General features: G+C 45.3%; 1 pseudogene; it reads left to right on the forward strand.

Moving 5' to 3' along the window:
• The first annotated feature begins 18,938 nt into the window (after positions 1–18,938).
• LOC137233042 (small ribosomal subunit protein eS4, X isoform-like) lies at positions 18,939–19,743 on the forward strand (annotated as a pseudogene).
• The last annotated feature ends 1,412 nt before the right edge of the window (positions 19,744–21,155 follow it).

Raw genomic sequence — 21,155 nt, forward strand, 5'->3', positions numbered from 1 at the left:
ATCCAAAACACGTGGGGACAAATGGGTTTCAGAATGCAGCACTTTTCAAATTTTAGACAAGTAATGAGGTGCATGTACCATGTATTTTGCAACGTCTTCCCTCCATCAAGGCTCTGTATAGGATGACCCTTGGTCTGAGTTTTAACTTTTTTTTTTTTTTTTTGCCGTACGCGGGCCTCTCACTGCTGTGGCCTCTCCCATTGTGGAACACAGGCTCCGGACGCGTAGGTTCAGCGGCCATGGCTCATGGGCCCAGCCACTCCGCAGCATGTGGGATCCTCCCGGACCGGGTCACGAACCTGTGTCGCCTGCATCAGCAGGCGGACTCTCAACCACTGCACCACCAGGGAAGCCCTGAGTGTTAACATTTTAAGTTCCACATCCAAGTAACCTCTCAACTGCAGGCAAACAGAATGATGGGTCACCCTAAGTCTGGAGTGTAAGGTATTCACACTATCGGGGGTGGGGGGAGTTAGCAGAGGAGGAGTCAGATCTTCATTCCTAATGCTTATTTGTGACTGCAAGTTTAAGTCCAAGCCTGCTCAGAAGTTGAGGGAGAGACAAGAAGACCTGATGAGGTCTCCCAGACCTCCTGCACCTGTCCAACCACTTAGATCATGCAAAGTCATTCACATTAAGCATGGTTTACCAAGGAAGAAAACAACTTACATTCAGACCTACTGTATTAGGGTTCTCCAGAGAAATATAACACATCTCTCTCTCTCTCTCTCTCTCTCTCTTCCTCTCTCTCTAATATACATATGTATATATGTAGAGAGAGAGGGACAGAAATTTATTGTAAGGAATTGGCTCACTTGGTTGTGCAGGCTGGCAAGTCCATAATCTGTAAGGCAGACTGGCTGAATGGCAATTTCAACAGGAACTGATGTTGCAGTCTTGAGTCTGAAGGCAGTCTAGTGGCAGAATCCTTCTTCCTGGTGGTGGTAGGAGTGAGAAGATGGACCTCAGTCTTTTCTCTTAGGCCTTCAACTGATTGGATGAGGCTCAATCACATTATGGTAATCGAACCAAATTATGTTAATCAGCTTTACTCAGTGTCTATTGATGTAAATGTTAATCACATCTAAAAAATACCTTCACAGCAACATCTAGACTGGTGTTTGACCAAACAACTGGGCACCAAGTTGACACAAAACCTTCACACCTGTTTAACATCCCAACTCTTCAGCTGTGAGTGTTTGTCAGGGATGCGACATGGAAGTCCCCACCTTCCCAGAGCTAACAGTCACAGAGGTAAAGCTGGGGTACACAAAACAATCATGAAGAGTATGAAGAAATGTCTTGGGCTTCCCTGGTGGCGCAGTGGTTGAGAGTCCGCCTGCCGATGCAGGGGACGCGGGTTCGTGTCCCGGTCCGGGAAGATCCCACATGCTGCGGAGCGGCTGGGCCGGTGAGCCATGGCCACTGAGCCTGCGCGTCCGGAGCCTGTGCTCCGCAACGGGAGAGGCCACGGCAGTGGGAGGCCCACGTACCGCAAAAAAAAAAAGGCCTTCCAGTTTGTCCTGTCTGCCAAGGGCTTTGCTCCACCCCAGAACTAAGCCATTTTTCTGCTGGTTTTCCTTGAGAACAAAACAGAACCAGAGTATATTCATTCACTCACTCACTTTTTCGTTTTTTCATTCATTCATTCATGATCTTACCAGTCCAAATGGTGATGGGTAGAGGCTATGCCTGCAAAAGGAGACACAAAATACTATGCACCAATAACAAAGGAGAACAGGCTCACATAGGTGAAAGTCCTACCCAGATAGGTCTCTGTGACTAGGCCCAGTTAAAGAAAGGGGTTAGATTTCAGCAGATGGGGACTTGGAAGTCTGAGTTAGGAACCCCCTTCCTAAAACCAAGGGAGGATCCAGGTGGCGCTTAAGTTTATGTGATGATAGAAGTCCTCTATAAGAAAAAGAAGACACAATTATAAATATAGTATTGCCAGAGCACTTCCCACGCAAATGAAAGTCCTGGAAGCCTGCCTTCATTAGCTCACCATAAATCCACGCTGTGTGTAGCTAAACAAGGATCAGGGAGGTGGTAGTGTATGTGCAAGGAGTGGTACCTGGCCTACAGTTTTAAAACTTAAAGGACCAGAATAACCTGGGCTAGAGGACAACACAGGAGAGGCAAGAGAGAGTGGATGGAACCATCTTGCAGGGCCCGGATCAGCCTGTCTCATGCGTGCTGGGGCCCCACCCCCACCCCACTGGCTGTACAGAGGGTGCTCTGGTTGATGGTGCTCTAATCCCTGCCTCCCCCAGTATTAATAATAATGGTAATAATAGTAATAATTAGTATTAAGGAGGCTCACACTTATTGAGCGCTTCCTATGTGCCAGGTACTGTTCTAAGTACTTTGTCCATAGTCACTTGGTGAGTTTTCATAACAGCTCTATGAATGAGACACCATTACTTTCATCCCCATTTTAAAGATTAGGAAACTGGGGGCTTCCCTGGTGGCGCAGTGGTTGAGAGTCCGCCTGCTGATGTAGGGGACACGGGCTCGTGCCCCGGTCCGGGAAGATCCCACATGCCGCGGAGCGGCTGGGCCCGTGAGCCATGGCCGCTGAGCCTGCGCGTCCAGAGCCTGTGCTCCGCAAAGGGAGAAGCCACAACAGTGACAGGCCCGTGTACTGCAAAAAAAAAAAAAAAAAAAAAAATTAGGAAACTGAAGTAGAGATAGAGATTAAATCATTTGCCCAAGCCAGACAGGGACAGAACAAGGATTTGAACCCAGGCAAGCTGGCTCCAGAGGTAAATCTTTTAACCACTAATAACAATAACAGCTAACACTTAGGTCGTGATTACCCTGTGCCAGCTGCTCCTCTAAGTGGTCACATGTATCAGCTCAACTGATCCTTACAGGTGCTATTATTATCCCCATTTTACAGATGAGGCAACCAAAACACAGAAAGGTCAAGCCACTTGCCTAGGTCACACAGCTAGGAGGCTGCAAAAGGGGGACTTGAACCCAGGCAGCCTGGTTTCAGTGGCCACATTCTTGTGCACTGAACTGTACCCCTGTGCCATGACTGGATTTAAGGGTAATCTGAAAGCAATGGCCGTGGCTTAATTTTCTCTGCATCACGTGTGGTGCCAGCACTGCAGAATTTAATAAGAACTCAATAAATAGTCAATGAACGTTTCTCTAAAATAACCCTTCCTGATAACGCACAAAAGTCACATTTCAAGTTTATTGTAGAAAATCTGGAAAATACAGAAAGGCTCCAAGAAGAAATGCAAGTCATTCTCCCTACAGCAGAGATAACTAGAGCTAACATTTTGGTGTCTTTCCAGCCAGTGTTACAAAATAGGGATCCCACTGTATGTCCTGTCTTGTAACCTCCTTTTTTCTCACTTATTAATACATCACAAACATTTTCCCACATCTTTACATTTTCTTCTGCAACTTCCACAGAGGAATAATTTGTGAATGCTCAAGTGACCTGCTCAGGGTGCCACCAGCAATGAACCAGAATGTCCCCCACAAACAGCCCCCTCCCCAGGGGCCTCCTCATAAACAGCCCTCTCCCACCAATCTCTCCACCCCCATATATGCCCACCCTATACACTCGGCCCTCTTCTACTTCCTGTCATCTCTAGAAAGCTCATGGCATTCCCTTTGCCTTCCTTCTTAGACTCAGGGTCTCCTGCACTCCTGCCAAGGGTGTGTCCCCATCCTTTTCAACATCCCGTACGTCTGTTGTCCTGTTTTCTCCTCTCCAGGTCACTCTGCACCCTTCTCACACCCTCCCTCAGCCACGATCAAACTTTTGTCATCCTGCGCCCCATTCCCACAGGACTTGCTAGAGACAATCCAGTTCCATCCGCAAGCCGGCATTAGGCAATGTCTGTTGCAACGCACTTTGTGACAGAGGAGACAACGCCAGCTAAGGTGCTGAGGCTGTAGCGTGGAAGTCTCTCCCAGGGATACAGATGCATTTTGAACAAGGGCCATCAAGGTACAATGCCTTTACCTAAAAGGGGTCTCTCCTGGTGTGATTTCAAGCTACCAGACAGGGCCTATGAGAGCTATTTTGATGCAAGGATCTCTTTTGACGTACTTTAAACCCCAGCAGGGAGGCAGAGGCCTAATCCACCCTGAGGGTGGGGCAGCCAGGGCACCTTGCCCTAATGGGAGGGAATGAAAGACTTTTGAAGGCAGTGGCTCAAGACAGGTGGCTTCTTGATTCTAGCCGCTGTGCATCAGCCAGGATGGGGGGAGGGAGGATGGGGGAAGCCTGGGTGGGGTGAACAGGGAGATGGGACTTCTTCCAAACTTGCTCTGCCTGACCTGTACTGTGTGACCTCAAGCAGGTGCCTGTGCTTTCCAGCATCATTGTCATAATAGCACCTACACTACCTACCTCACAGGTTTTTGTAAGGATCTAATGAGGTAAGTTCAGTAAAAGTGCTTTGCCAAGGGTAAAACCCCAAAGTTAGGTGTGGTTAGGACTCTGCCTCTTTCCTTTTTTTGGAAGGTGCTGATAGTAACTTTGTTTTTTAGGGCATTTCCTCCCTAGCTGCACTCTTTCTATAGACAAAGGGTGGTGGTGGATGTGGATGGGAGCCACTCCTGAGGGTCTCCTTAGCTCTGGGCCACTCCGGCCCCCTATCTCTTTGCCCCCAGAGCAGCTTGCTTTTATCACTGGTATTAACTGAGGGTCCTGGCCTGATTCATTTGAACAGTGTGTGGGGTGACTACCATTCTGGATTCCCCCAAATGGAAGCGTTTCCTGGGACTTAGGACTTTCAGTGTTAAAATCAGACAAGTCTCAAGTACACAGAGATGGCTGGGCACCACAGGTGTCCCTGGGGGTTCAGTGGGTCAGGTGTGGGTGTGATTTTTGTCTGGTGTGGCATATACACATGTCCAGCGTGCTGAGGTGTGGGTACGTGTGATTATTCATGTTTGTGCACAGTGGGTGTAGCATGGGTCTGTTGATACATTGGGGTTTTTTGTGTTGGGAATATGTTGCTGAGTGTGTAATGATGTGATATATGCATGTGTCTGTAGGATGCGCAGGGCTTCTTCAGCATGCCGTATTTAGTGTGGTATGGGTAATATAAGCATGTGGGCGATGAATGCGTGTTCTTTACAGCAGGGGTTTAAGTGTATATTTTGTGTCTGGTGTAGTGTGTAATGTATGCATGTCATGTGGGTGAGGGGGGCCAGTGCGTTGTGGTGTGTGTGTGTGAAGTCGACCTCCATGTGGTGGTGTGTACAACTCAAAATACATGGTGTTTGTAGTCTGCGCATGTGAAGTGGTACGCTGTGTGTTGTGTGTCCTATGTTTTTGGTGTGTCATGGGATGCACGCATGTCTTTGGTAAGCAGAGCGAAGGCTGGGTGTATGTTGGGAGTTCTGCACTCCGTGTGGAGGTTGAGACGTGCCGTCTGTGTGCAGATGCACTGCGTTGTGTTCTGCATATGCTCCCAGCACCGTGCCGCGTGGGCTCTGCTCCGCTGGGGAGGTGTGTGCCCTGTGTGGGCCCAAAGCAGAGGGTGTGGTCGTGTGCGGAGGTGTGGGCTAGTGTATGCATGCCGGCTGTGCGGTGTCCACGTGTAGATGCTGCTCCTATGGGATGGGCTGTAGGAGGTGGCTGGAGAGCACAGGCACTGTGGACTCCTCCGCTATGGGGCAGGGCCTAGGGCGCCGCCGCCTCAATGCGCTGGCGCCGGATCTCTTGTCCCGTGACCCGCCTGCGGGCCCTTCTGGGAAGCGGGGCCACGCCCACCGCGGAGGCCGCCGGGAAGCGGCTGAGGCAGAGGCGTGTGCGGTGGCGGCGTCTTTTTCCTCCCTTGCTGCGCTCCGTAAGAGCCGCTCGGTGTTTAAATTGTCCTACTTAATGGCTCCTGTCGAGTGCCGTGCCTCGCAAGTGTATTTTATCGTTTAATCCTCACGGCCAGCCCCTGAGGGGCCTTCTAATCCCCCCCACACAGGTGAGTTACCTCAGGTTCCGAGAGGTGTAGGAGTCCGCCCGGCTGGGGCCCCTAACTCCCCAGCTTGCTGCAGTAATTTATGACGAGGGAAAAGGCCACGGGAAATGGAATTCCCCAAATAGCGTGACCGAGTTTCCCCCAAAACCTGTCGAAAGGTGCTTGCCAAAAATCTCTCCTCAGACCTTTCTGAGTTTCTCGCCCTTGATGGAAAGGGAGGGAATCACGGTTCAGTGCTATGAAAACAAGGTTGAAAGAATGTTAGAATGTTAGATAAGCTTGTATGGTGTAATGATACTTCCCAGAGGGTGTGTAATCGAATAATGAAGAAGCTGGTTGTCCAAAATTATATTTAATACCCGTCGTGGAGTGAAGGATTACCATCTCTTTTTAAGCTCCATATGGTCGTTCTTCAGATTTGCTTCTGGTGGCATCTAACTCCTCCTCCTCTCCTTCCTTCTTCCATCTTGCTTCATTCCTTCCTCTTTCTTTCTTCTGCCATATTTTCCTCTGTATTTGATCCCTTAGGCTGAATCATATGAAATCGCCTTCTATGTAGATCAAAACTAGTGTTGGCGATTTCATATGTTCAACCTAATACACTTTGGAAAGCTCTTTTATATTTTGCAAAATTCAGGGGAATTGTTTATGTTTGATTAGAGTTGCAGATGTCCTGAGATTCTCACTGATTGGAGGAGCTTGCGCTTATGTATTATGGCTAGAGGGGTGGCATATGGTGTGCTGGAGCCGGCTTGTACTGGCTCTCCACGTGACTTAAATATTCCAGAATTTTTGCAAGTCAGTTGTTAAACCATTGGTAGCTTGAAATTGGCCATGGAGGGAGAATTTACACCATGAAAATTGGCTTCCCTCCTCGCCCTCCTGGGATCCAGTTTACCAGGACACTATTAGTTGTTTGATTTATCTTAGGCCAAGTGAAGTCACAGTGAAATCAGTTCAGAGCCACATAGATCCCCAAACAGAAATCGAGACTGAGGGAAGAGTGGAATGGATGCTGGGGAGGCAACCAACAAGCTCAGTGGTTGTGGGAGAAAACACTGAAAACTGGGGGATGTGTTATCATGGTTCATAGTTGTAGTTCACTTTAGTTAATATTAGTCAAGCATTTATCAGTACTGTTTGAAGTACTTTATATGTGTTAACTCATTTAATCCCCACAACAACCTTATGAGGTAGATGTCATTGCTATCTCCATTTTGCAAATGGAGGAACTGAGGCTTGGAGAGGCTGAATAAGTTGGCCAAGGTTATACAGATAGTAAGTGGTAGAGTTTGGCTTTGACCTCAGTTTGGCTTTAACTCAAGGACACATGCTCTTAACTACACTGCCTGTATTACATACGTTAGGTTATACTGCAGTAATAACCCACAAATTTCAGTGTCTTACAATAACAAAGGTTTATTCTTGCTCACATTACATGTTAGCTATGCGTCAAATATGGTTCTGCTTCACACATCTTATTCTGGAACCCAGGCTGAAGGAGCAGCTCCTATCTTGGCCTTTCCCCCAGAGAAAAAAACAATTCTAGTACCATGTGATGATTCTTAAGATTCAAGTAATGTGTGACATACTTCTCATCACATTCCATTGGTCAAAGCACATCACGTGGCCAAGCTTGACTCAAGGAGGGCTGAGAAATAGATTCCGCCTCTCCCCAGGCACTGCAAGTCACATGGCAACCTGCTGGGTAGTGAATAACAGGGAACTGTTTTAGGTTATGTTCCCAGAAGCAGACCCTGAGTCAAGGATTTGTGGGTTAAGTGATCTATTAAGGAAGTGTTCTGGGAGAATCTGGAAAAGGAATGGAGGAGCAGGACAGGAAAGGAGACAAAGCTAAGTAAGGGTATAATTTCAGGCCAAGTCCTGGTCTGAGCCTTATCCAGAGGGGGTTCTGGGTACAAATTATACCTCAGAGTTCATCCCAACTCAAGGCAAGGGAGCTGGGCTTTCATATTTCCACAGCTGTCAGTCATCGGTTAAGGACTGTTCTAAGGATACTTCTGGCTTTCTGAATGTGGGTGAAGCAGTTCCAGCAGCCCTGGACCAACCCTTCAAAAAGAATCACAGGTGCATGGCTCTTGGAAACAAAATCACCCAGAAATCAGGAAAGGGAACAGAACCTGAAAAGAGATCTGAGAAAATTTGGACCGAGCACCAGTAGTGTACACTAAAGGAACAGTAATGCCATCTACCACACTGCCTCTATTTTTTACTGTTTTATTTCTATATCAAAGGTATGACATTATTTCTCCTATAGTTAATGGCATGTCTTTGATGTCAGGAAGAGGAACCCCAGTTTGCTCCTCTTGGAACAACAGGTAATGGGGAGTCATTACAGGTTTTTCAGTAACCCAGTGTAGTATTTGCTGAGCACATGTGTCTAACACTGAAATCTTTCCAGAGTGAAGAAAGATGTGTGCAATACTGCTGTGCAGTTCTGGCAGTAACCCAGAGTTAGTGCAGCCTCCACAGGTTAAGGGCACAGTCCCCAGTAAGACTGCCCTACTCTACCTACACCAGCTGCAAGCTCAAGGGTCCCCAGGCCATGCTCACTTCTGACCAATCGGCTGCAAATTCAGGGTTCCCATGACCCCCTCAGGTTCCATAATTTGCTAGGATTATTTATAGAACTTAGGAAAGTGCTATACTTTATGATTATGGTTTTATTATAAAGGATACAACTCAGAGTCAGCCAAATAAAGAGACATATAGGATGAGGTCTGGGAGGATACCAAACATGGACCTTCCCTGCCCCTTCTCTGTGGAATCTGGATGTATCATCTTCCCAGGACACCAATACATTCACCAACCAGGAGGCTCACCCAAGCTTCGAGTGTCCAGAGTTTTTATTGGGATTTCATTATATATGCATGATTGACTGAACTCAATCTCCAGCCCACCTTCTCTTCCAGGAGGAAGTTGAGCTGATATCACATGGCTCAAATCCCCAACCCTCTAATCACATTATTGGTCTTTCTGTTGTGACCAGCCCCAATCCTGAGTCACTCATTAACATAAACTCAGGTGTGGTCTGAGGGCCCTACCACCATGGTTAACATAGACACCCCTATCACTCAGGAAAATCAGGAAGGGTTCAGAAGCTCCCTCCCCAGAACCTAGGAAAAAGACCAAAATCTTTATTATGCAACATGTATCATCAGATTGAAGAATAATATTGAACTCTGAGCAGAATTTTTCTTTAATTCCACAGGCAGACATATGTGTAAGAGCAAATACAGTACACAAAAGACAAAGAAAAACTATCCCATCCTAAATGCAACCAGGGAAGTAAAACAGATGACCTACAAAGGAGCTAAGAGTAACAGCAGACTTATCTGGCACAGCATTAGAGGCTAGGAGATAATGGAATATCTCCAAGAGAACTATAAGGTAGGTTGCTCTTTCTTATTGAAAAGTAAAACATAAAATAATTATAGGATACTATAGTGATATTTATCTGTCATCACAAAAGAAAGTTAATCTGTTTTGAAGTTATCCATTTAAAAACCAAAACATTAAAAAAAAAAAAAAAAAAACCAAAACATTATTTTAATGATTTCTGATGTAAGTTGTTCCAAAGTGTATCACCCCATCCCTCCCTTCTTAACAGATAGTTCAGGTTCAACATTAGTGTGCTTTTAGATAGTGAGACTCCCAGGGGTTACTGAGGTCTACTAGGCTGTTTGCACCTGCGTTAAATGTTCCCACATGCTGTACTTTATATTTCTCTCTGCTTTTTATAATTCTGTCTCACTGCAGCAGCAATTTTACTGAAGCTCTTAATCTGTTAGTGATTTAATGTGCATTTGTCTGAACATAGGTCAGGGGTTTTCTCCATCCTCCTAATGTCTATAGCTCATTAGCTATATGTGACAGATTATATTTTCTGAAAATGAGCACCACAATATACCCCTTCCAGCATGTTCTCCTTACAGTGTCATGTTGGCATCATGTATGCTTTCTTCTCTTGAATCTGAGTGTGTCCATGATGTTATGTGACTTCCAAGGTCATAAAAGATGATACAGCTTCCACCTCTGGGAATGCTTATTCTTGGAACCTAATCACTATGCCACAAGGAAGGGGAGAAACCACATGGAGAGGCCCTGGGTAGGTGTCTGACAGAGCCCCAGCTGAGGCCCCATTCAGCAGCCAGCACTAATCTACCTTGTGGATGAGTGAGTGCATAAGTGAGTGAGCCTTCAGGTGAGTCCGGCTCAAGCCTTTGAGCCACCCTGGCTGAGGCCAGGTGGAGCAGAAACAAGCTTTCCAAGCTGTCCCTGTTGAGCCTGCCCAAGTTATGGATTTAATGAGCAAAAGAGTGATGGTTGTTTTAAGCCTCTAAGTTTGGGTGGTATCATTCATAGCAATAGATAACTGGAAAACTACGTGACTACTTTTTACTCACTGCTTAAAAGTTGTTCTGTGTGACTTGTTGGTTGGAGCCCTCTGAGACCTCTTAACCCAAAGGTGTCCTTTGTCAATTGTAAGGAAGTTCAAACCTTATAAATTATTTCAAGTTTCCTCCTGCTCTAGACAAAACTTCTTTGGTTTCAAGGAAGGGAAGAAACCCATTCATTTTACCTCAGGAAAGGGGGGTTTAATGAAAGGACACAGGATTATGGGAATCCAAGAACAGGAACTGCTACACAGCATGGCCTCATGGGAACTGCAGCTATTTTTGGATGTGTTAAATATATGTCTACATAATATATATTATATATACAAATATATACTATATATACAAATATAGATATATAATATATATATACAAATATATATAATCTATGTATTTGCAGCTTTTCTACCACTCTCTGCACATATACTATATTCTTTTCTCACTACATAGTCTTAGTTATTCATCATTTCAGAAGTGGGTCGTCACATCTTTTCCCACTTCCTAGTCCCCTTTCTAATCTCAATCTTTATAATTCAAGTGCTACTACTGATTCAGTACCCAGTTTCCATTTCTTGAAAAAACATCTGATTAAAACAGCTCCTCTTTGCTAAATAAGACCCCACAAAGCACAAGCATCTGGGCTAATTACACCTGAACTGACCTTGGTCAGGTGTCCATCCCACGGCAGACAGGTGCAATTTTGAGGTAAGGAGTACCCCAGAAAGAGTGTGGGTGTGCATGTAGTGATTGACCTCTAGAACACCTTCTCATTAAGGCTGTTAACTCCTGGACAGAAAATGAAAGCTGAGATGGGCACAAGCATGACCAGATAAGAGTAGCACATAATCAGGAAGTGGCAGCCCAGGGAAGCATCAAGAATGAGGGAGAATGAACAAGAACCATGTCTGGCAGCAGATGGTGAGACCTACAGGCCTTGGTAACACTTGCAGGTGGCATTTCACCCTTGATGGCTCCATGGTGTCCTACAGAGTCTCCAGAGTCCAGCAGACTCTGAGTTCAAATTCTAGGTCAACTGATCTAAAAGCTGTGAGACCTCAGGCAAATTACCCTCTCTGAACTTTGATTTCTTCTTCTGTAAAATGAGGATAATATTGCAGGGTGAAGGTGGGAATTAAATACTTAACACAGGCCTCATTGCAGCCACTCACTAAACATGAACTCCCTTGCTTCCTCCACTGGGAGTCAGAGCTCCCTTTCCAAGTTGTGAAATGTGCTGGGACAAAGATCCTGTGGCTAGAGGTCAAAAGGTTTCTCACCCCAGTTACTCACAGCCTCAAAGGAGTTCCCTGCCTCAGGGCTTTGCACCTTGCAAAGGCGAAACAAGCCTTTATGGGTCCAGGTCTGCCCTGATGGGGCCACCAGCTATACCTTTTTCTAAAAATCACCAGATTCCTAAAAATCTGCAGAACAGAGAGACTGTAGATGGTTTGGAGACATAACAAGAAATGTGCATGTTAGAAATCAGTGAATAGAAATTTACAGTGTAACAGCATTGAAGCTCTTGGATGGGCCCCCTCTCATTTTAAGAACCTAGTGAAATTATGAAACCATCAGGCAGATCTCGGTCCCGTGAAGGCTCTCACTGTCCTCAGGCAGTTCAGCAGTCTGTACAGCAGCGGTTACTAAATGTCGTGTGTTGCATGTCGAATGCCAGCACCGAGGCACAGAGGCTGAGGGGTGGAGCACTGGATCAGGAGTTCCAGGCCTGGGGTCCATTCCCAGCCTTGCTGCTGACTAGCTCTGTCTCCTTGGGCAAGTCATTTTCCCTCTCACATCCTGGATCTCCACACCTATAAAATAGGAAGGCTGGACCAGACAGTTTCCAAGAGGCCTCAGACTCAAGTAGGGAAGGAGTATCTTTGTGATTAAAAGAACCCTTAAAATTACCCAAACATCAGTTCAAATCCTGTCTTTTCCAATATTAGTGGTGTGACCCTGGGAAAGTTGTTTAACCCCTATGCACCTCAGTTTCTTTATCTGTAAAGTGGGTACAGTTACAGTGTAAGGTTGCTCTGAAGACTGAAGAAGATAATACGTGAATGCATGCAACACAACGCCTTGTACATAGTAAGTTTTTGATGAATGTTAGATATTGTTATTAGTGAATGGGGATTTTAAAATATATTTTTGAAAGCACAGCTCCGTTAATCATATTGACCCCTGGGGCTCCCCAGGCCAGAATCAACAGGTTTCTGGAACATCAGAAGAGGAGCAGATACAAATTTGTACAACAAAGGCATTGCTGTCCTTCAGTTAACAAGTTTCCCTTTGTTGGTGGTGATGGGGGCCTCCTTGTAAGGCAATAATCTTGAAAGACAGGCTATGGGGAGAAAGAAATGATTTTATAAATGTTTTAAGCTCCCACTCCCTTAAGTGAGCTTGGAGGACTTGACCATTAAGGAGGTTACTATAAGCCAGGCTACAGAGAACTCAGTATATGGCACAGAGCAGTATTTCTCTAACTTCCCGGGAGAGAACTAAACTCAGATTCCTGGGTCACACCCCAAATTACTTGATGAGACTGTCCAGGATGGGAGCCTCTGAAGGAACATTTTAAGCCAGTGCCCAGCTACTCTTGTCCGGGAAGTTTAGGAAATCCTGGCAGAGAGGGTATGCCCGCCCCTCAAGCCCTGGTGCATTGTGAGAAGGAGAAGGAGAGGGATGGGGGGGGCAGTAGGTTGCGAGACTGAGAACTGACCCTTCCCTAAGGTACATAGGGGGAGGGAAGGGAGAAATGGTCCTTTTAATGAGGTGACTGAATACTTATCTGTTAGATGCAGTTGAAATGGAAGCAGACCAAGATGCCTAATTGGCAAGTTGTCCCCTCCCTTCTCAGTTCCCACTCCCTGAGGTGTGGATTCATGAGACAGATTAAATCAGTCTCAGGAAATGGGAAAAAAAAATAATGTCTTCTTTGTACATCTGAGTGTCCTGTCATCAAAATGTCACACTATTGTTGTGATGAATTAGGAGATTAGGATTGACATATATACACTAACATGTATAAAATGGATAACTAATAAGAACCTGCTGTATAAAAAAGTAAATAAAATAAAATTCACAAAAAGAAAAAAGAGACACAGGCTGAAAAGCCTTGGGAAAAAACAACAGCAAAAAACAAAAAGAAAGGGGGCCAAGAAGGAAGGTTCTGATGGCCCTTTGGCTACCAGCAAAGCAGTCCCTGCAGAACAGTCAGGTCTCCCAGTGGGGCCTGAGAATGGGATAGAACTTTCCAAAGAGGAACTGATCCGTAGGAAGTGAGAAGAGTTCATTCAGAAGCATGGGAGGGGTATGGAGAAGTCTGGAAAGTCCAGTAAGTCAGATGCTCCCAAGGAGAAGGGCAAAAAAGTGCCCCGGATGTGGGCACTGGGTGGCACTGCTAACAGGGAAGTCCTGGACTATTGCACTCTCACCACCAAGGGAGCCCCTGAGGGGCCGCGCCCGAGGACATCAGCTTGATTCGAGGGACTGGGTCTGGGAGGCAGCTTCAGGATCTAGACTGCAGCAGCTCAGATGACGAAGGGGCTGCTCAAAACTCCACCAAACCTAGTGCTACCAAGGGGACTCTGGGTGGCATGTTTGGGGTGCTGAAGGGCCTTGAGGGTTAGAAGAGCTTGAGTCGTGAAGACATGGAATCTCTGCTGGACAAGATGCATGACCATCTCATCGCTAAGAACATGGCAGCAGACATTGCAGTGCAACTCTGAATCTGTGGCCAACAAGCTGGAAGGTAAGGTGATGGGGGCATTCAGCACGGTGACTTCCACTGTAAAGCAAGCTCTCTAAGAGTCCCTGGTGCAGATTCTACAGCCACAGTGCCTTGTAGACATGCTCCAGGATATCATGGATGCCCAGCATCATCAGTGCCCTTATGTGGTCACTTTCTGTGGTGTCAACAGCATGGGGAAGTCTACTAATCTTGCCAAGATTTCCTTCTGGCTGTTTAAAAAAAAAAAAAAAGTCACACCATTGTTATCAAGAATTCTTCATCCAGGAGTCTCTCCAGCTCTGAAACCTTATGGGTCTAGGGTCATTCAGGAGCTAAGCCTGGTTAGGGCCCCTTTGGGTCCAGGAAGCTGCCCTTTGCCTTCAGGGCAAGAACCAGAGAACACTCTTCTAGGCTGGCTGGGAAACGGTTTGGGGGCAAGAGGCTGGAGATTAAATCTTCCCAAAGGAACCACATAGCCACCAAATTAAAGGATAAGCCCACCCAGATGGTTTTGAGAGCGTGCTTCCCTGGCCTTGGCATTCTGGGTTTCTCCAATGGTCACACTTCTCCTGGGCCAAGGGTTCATATCCCTGGGACTCTGCCCACTTTCTGTAAGGGATTTCCTTCTTTTTCTTTTTTCCTTTTTCTAGTCACTTCTCACATTGCCCTAGTATAGATGAAGAACCCTGAAATTCTAAACATCTAATGCTTTTGATTATTAATTGTGGAAATAATAATCATAATAAACTCAGATTTGAATCATCATTTATACTGTTTTTAAGTTTTAAAAAATTGTGGTAAAATACATATAAAATTTATCATTTTAACCATTTAAAGTATGCACCTCATTGGCATTTAGTACACTCACAATGTTTTGCAACCATTGCCACTATCTAGTTCCTGAACATTTCCTCACCTCAAAAGGAAACCCTGTACCCGTTGGTCACTCTCCGTTTATCCCTCCCCCCCAGCCACTGGCAACCATTAATCTGCTTTCTGTCTTTATGGATTTGCCTATTCTGGATATTTCATGGAAGTGGAATCGTACAATATGTGGCCTCTGGCTTCTTTCAGTTAGCAAAATGTTTTCAAGGTTTATCCATGTTGTCATGTATCAGTACTTCTTTCCTTTTAAAGATTAAATAGTATTCCATTGTATCGATGTACTACGTTTTTTTTATCCATTCATCAGCTGAAATCCTTTATACTTTTAAAGTGCTTTTTATATACACTGTGTCTGTCACCTGATCCTCACAGAAACTGTGGGAGGTAGTCAGGGCAGGTACTATTCATAATTATTATGATTCTCCCCATTTTACAGATGAAGAGATGAGGCTCATAAAGGTAGGATTACTTGTCCAAGGTCCCATAGCTGGTTAATAGCAGAACCAGAATCAGAAACCAGGTCTCTGAGTTTGAATGACCAAAACCTTTCTTGGGCAATTTGCCTTGTAATCACTAACAGTGTCCTTCCTCCAAGAAGATTATGAGTGGACACATGCTCACTATGGCAAGGCAGGTGAGGACCAGTGAGGGTTCAACCCTTGGACAGGCCTAATTTTGTCCAGTGGCAAAGTTGGTCACTGCCTACAAGGCCTGATCTTGCCAGGCTTCTGTTCAGACCTCCTTAAGGACTCTCCTTACATCTGTGCATGAAACATACTCACCTAGAAAGCTATACTCTCCCAGCACCAAACCTAGCAGTCAGGGCTTCATAAATGTTTGCCAACTGAGACATTTTAAGGGCCTAAGGGTTCTCTGATGCTTTGCTTTTTCTCCCCAGTAACTACTGTGTCACCAGTAGCAATCTCCCACTATCCAGAGCAACCCCTTGGGCCTTATTACTTGGAATGAATAACAAGCAACTAGGAACTCTAGCTCTTTAGTACAAATGAGCAGGATTTTGGGGAGTGGAATCCCACTCTGCAGCAGTGAGGGTGTTATTCCTGTAAAAATAACAAAACCAAATAAAGGAAGGTTTGAAAAACTGAACAACGCAACAAAAATGACCCATAATCTTACTGTTATTTTGAAGAATTACCTTCCATTAGATTTCCTTCCTTTCTACCTTCTTCCTTCAATCCACCACAAATGTAATACAAAATATTGTAATATTTTAAACATTACCTAATATCTCGCACCCAGAGACAACCCTGTGAACATTTTGCGTATTTTCTTCCAGTCTTTTTCAATACCTTTTTTCATAATTGCGGTTATACAGAATGTTCCATTCTGTTAGTATATATGTATTTTCTGTTACAAGTTTTCTCTAATAAAAGCAATATAAGTTTATTACAGAAATTTATGGAAAAAAATTTCAGAAACAGAAGGAAATAAAAATTACTTAGAATGTTCCTTCCACAGATGGAAATTTTAACATGCATTTTTTTACATAGCTGTAATCCTACTGAATACAGTTTTTTTTTCTTTTTTCCCACCTACCTTATTAGTATTTCCCCATGTTGCCTCATAGTCTTTATCATTAACTTTATTTTTATTTTATTTATTTATTTGTTAATGTTTACTTTTTATTTATTTATTTTATTTTTGGCTGCACCCCTTGGCATATGGGATCTTAGCTCCAGGGATCAAACCCCCACCCCCTGCATTGGAAGCGCGGAGTCTTAACAGCTGGACCGCCAGGGAAGTCCCTTATTTTTATTTTAATTTTTATTTATTTATTTTTTGTGGTACGCGGGCCTCTCACTGTTGTGGCCTCTCCCGTTGCGGAGCACAGCCTCCGGACGTGCAGGCTCAGTGGCCATGGCTCACGGGCCTAGCCGCTCCACGGCATGTGGGATCTTCCTGGACCGGGGCACGAACCCGTATACCCTGCATCAGCAGGCGGACTGTCAACCACTGCGCCACCAGGGAAGCCCTATTTTAACTTTTAATAGGTAACACATTTACATAGTACAATATTCAAAATATTCGAAGGATACTATGGAAAGGTTTTTTCCCACCTGTTTCTCATTTGCCAGTTTTTCCTTCCGCAGTACCCACTGTTACCTGTTCCTTGTGGACCCTCCTCCTGAAGCACCCTTCTATGCATATCTAAACAAATACATTATACTTAATTATATTCTTCCCTATCTTTTCATTTTTTACACAAAGAATAATGAACTATTCTCACCTTTTTAAACTCAAGAGTATATCTCAGAAGACTTCCTATTTATATTCAAACAGAGCTTCCTCATTCTTTTTTTTTTTTTAACATTTTCATTGGAGTATAATTGCTCTACAATGGTGTATTAGCTTCTGCCCCATAACAAAGTGAATCAGTCACACGTATACATATATCCCCATATCTCTTCCCTCTTGCGTCTCCCTCCCTTTTTTTTTTTTTTTTAACACCACACAGGATTCTGCTTTACGTAGTGTAGCATAATGTATTAAACTAGGCCCCATGGTGGAGAGGCAAGGTAGGGGTATGGGTATGGGTACAAACTACTATCTATAATATAAATAAGCTATTGTACAAGGATATATAGTAAAACACAGGGAATATAGCCAATATTTTATAATAACTATAGGTGGAATATAACCTTTAAAAATTGTGAGCCACTGTGTTGTACACTGGAAACTTATATAATATTATACATCAACTATACCTCAATTAAAAAAAAAAAAAATTAGGGGACTTCCCTGGTGGCGCAGTGGTTAAGAATCCCCCTGTGCAGGGGACATGGGTTTGAGCCCTGGTCTGAGAAGATCCCACATGCCTCAGAACAGCTAAGCCCGTGCGCCACAGCTACTGAGCCTGTGCTCTAGAGCCTATGCTCCGCAACAAGAGAAGCCACTGCAATGAGAAGCCCGCGCACCGCAACTAGAGAAAGCCCACAAGCAGCAACGAAGACCCAATGCAGCCATAAATAAATAAATTAATTTTTTAAAAAAATATTAGACCCCATCGATGAATATTCAAGTTATTTCCAATCTGTTGCAAACAATACTACAGTGACTAACATTGTACGTATATCATTTTTCATGTGTGAGCATCCATCTGTGGAATAAACTTCTAGAAGTGGAATTGCTGGGTCAAAAAGTGAATGCATTTATAATTGATAGATACGGCCAAATTGCATTCTGTTGGCTAGCAGCAGCAGCATATGATTTAACCCAGTGTCTAGCCTTAATTACTTTCTCCATCTTTTGTTAACCCTATAACAGAGTTAGAACCAGCCTCAGCCATAAACCAATTTCCGTTTTTGGCCACTCATATGTAATCTGTAATATATTGAAGGCCTACTGGATGACAGACATGTGCTGTGTGTTGAGAAACAAATATGCATGAGACAAGGTGCTGTCCTTGGAAGCTGGTCTTGGGAGCTAGTGGGGGCTGGGAGGGGAGCAAGGAGGAAGGGATATGTAAGAAGAGCCCAGCAGGGCTCTGCCCACCAGGCCCTAAACTCCCGAGGAGGAGGAGCTGGGTCTGTTTTTGCTTTCCTTATCCCAGCACCCAGCAGAGCACAGGGTAGGTAGCTGGCATTCAGTATACACTGAGTAGATAAATGATTAAATAATTGAATGTCTGGTGTGGAGGAAAGGGGAAAAGGTTCTGGAGTGAGGCTATTGGTCAGGGCAGGCTTCACAGAGGAGAACAGCAGTTGAGGGCCTCTTTTTTGAGGATTAATTTCACCAAAGTGAAACTCTAGCCCAGAGAGGCTGTTTGTTGGCTTCCTGACTCATAAAGAACAGTTGGGCAAGGTCGGGGGTGACACTTAGGAATGATCTGGGGGCAGATTTGAGTGGGTGAAGTTTGGGGGTCCCTCTGATAAGCCCTGGACAATGGGTATCTTCAAAATAAGGCAAAGGGGCTCTTTTCATGCCTAGTGCAGTCATGGCTTATGGTCCCAAGAAGCACCTGAAGCGCGTAGCAGTTCCAAAGCATTGGATGCTGGATAAACTGACTGGTTGGTGTGTTTGCTCCTTGTCCATCTATTGGTCCCCACAAGCTGAGGGAATATCTCCCCCTAATCATTTTCCTAAGGAACAGACTTAAGTATGCCCTAACAGGAGATGAAGTAAAGAAGATCTGCATGCAGCGTTTCATTAAGATTGATGGCCAGGTGCACACTGATTATAACCTACCCTGCTGGTTTTATAGAAGTCATGAGCATTGACAAGACTGGAGAGAATTTTTGTCTCATCTATGACACCAAGGGTCGCTTTGCTGTTCATCATATTATACCTGAGGAGGCCAAGTATAAGTTGTGCAAAATGAGAAAGATCTTTGTGGGGACAAAAGGAATCACTTATCTGGTGACCCATGATGTTCGCACCATCTGCTACCCTGATTCCCTCATCAAGGTGAATGACACAATTCAAATTGATTTGGAGACTGGCAAGATTAATGATTTCATCAACTTTGACGCTGGTAACCTGTTCATGGTGACTGGAGGTGCTAACGTGGGAAGAATTGGTCACCAACTAGAAGGGACATTCCTCGTTCTTTTGATGTAGTTCATGTGAAAGATGATAATGGCAACAGCTTTGCCACCCGGCTCTCCAACATTTTCATTACTGGCAAAGGCAACAAATCATGGATCTGTCTTCCCCATGGAAAAGGTATCCTCCTTACCATTGCTGAGGAGAGAGACAAGAGACTGGCGGCCAACAGAGCAGTGGATAAAATGATCTCTAGGTGACATGATTGGAAAAGTCTTTGTACTTAATTAAAGATAATACCACATTAGGGCTTCCCTGGTGGCGCAGTGGTTGAGAGCCCGCCTGCCAATGCAGGGGACACGGATTCGTGCCCCGGTCCGGCAAGATCCCATATGCCACGGAGCAGCTGGGCCCGTGAGCCATGGCCGCTGAGCCTGCGCGTCCGGAGCCTGTGCTCCGCAATGGGAGAGGCCGCAACAGTGAGATGCCCACGTACCGCAAAAAAAATAAAAAAGATAATACCACATTAAAAATAATAAGGCAGAGGGTCTCTGAGTTGAGACAAAGGAAGAAAAGGGAGAATGGCTAGTGAAGACTGCCAAGGAGAAGTTAGGTGCAGAGTGCAGCTGTTGTGGGGGAAAGGCCACTCCCCCAACCCTGTCCCAGACTTTGGTACACCCTGGACAGTCCAGGTTCTGCACCCTGCTGGTGCAGGCTGCAGAAAGGCTGCCCACCCCTGCCCCATCAACCAGATTCCAAACCCCAGAAACTGGTCTGATGGCTTGGAAACTCCGACTACATCCCCAGGAACACAAGTGCCCGATTCTCTCTTTGGGGAGCAAACAAGCATGGTTTTAGCTCCTCTAGTTCATTTCCTAGAATTTTAGAAAGAACAGTTAAAGATTTGACTCTTACAGAAAGTTAAATACCAGCCCATCCCCCACCAGCCCATTTGTTTTACAGGTGAGGGAGCTGAGACCCAGAGAGGTGAGGTGGACTACCTGAGGCCACTCAGAAGCAGCGCTAGGTCTAGAAACAGAGCTTCAACTCTGTATCCAGTGCTCTCTGCTCTGAACCAGGGGATGGAGGTCAGGATGGTGACCTAGATGTGGCTCTGGGGCCAGAGAGGGGAGACAAATGCAGGAGCTGGAGGCAGGGTAAGAGCCAGGGTAGGGGTAGGGGTCAGCTACCTACACCTGTTCCAGTTGCTGGGTTATAAACCCTCTAGGAATTCCAGATATTCCACTCATGTCTAAGTTCCCTCCTTGGAAGCAGGTTTGCCAACATGGGTTTCAGAAAGGCCTCGGCCCAGATAAGATAGATGTGTCATGGAGAGAAGCAATCTGGATAAGGGAGGGGGTGCTGGACCACCAGGTTCAGGGGACCATCTTGGGAAAAGCTGTCCCAACCCTGCATTCCCAGGGGCTTGCAGGCAATATTCCTGGGAACCCAGCCAGAGCAGAGGGGTGGTAACAGGCCCAGATCCTCTCTCATTCCTGGATAAAGGGTGAGAGGCTACTCCTTCTCCTGGACTCTTGGGACATTGACTGCTCTTGGGAAGCTGATTTGAGAATATACCAGAACTTGATTTTCTCTGCATAAAATCCTTAGGGGGGTCTCACTTTGGGATTTAGCCTCTGAAATACCTTTCTGGATACCCTTTCAACC

Source organism: Pseudorca crassidens, chromosome 10, assembly GCF_039906515.1.
Source record: "Pseudorca crassidens isolate mPseCra1 chromosome 10, mPseCra1.hap1, whole genome shotgun sequence".
Taxonomy (NCBI): domain Eukaryota; kingdom Metazoa; phylum Chordata; class Mammalia; order Artiodactyla; family Delphinidae; genus Pseudorca; species Pseudorca crassidens.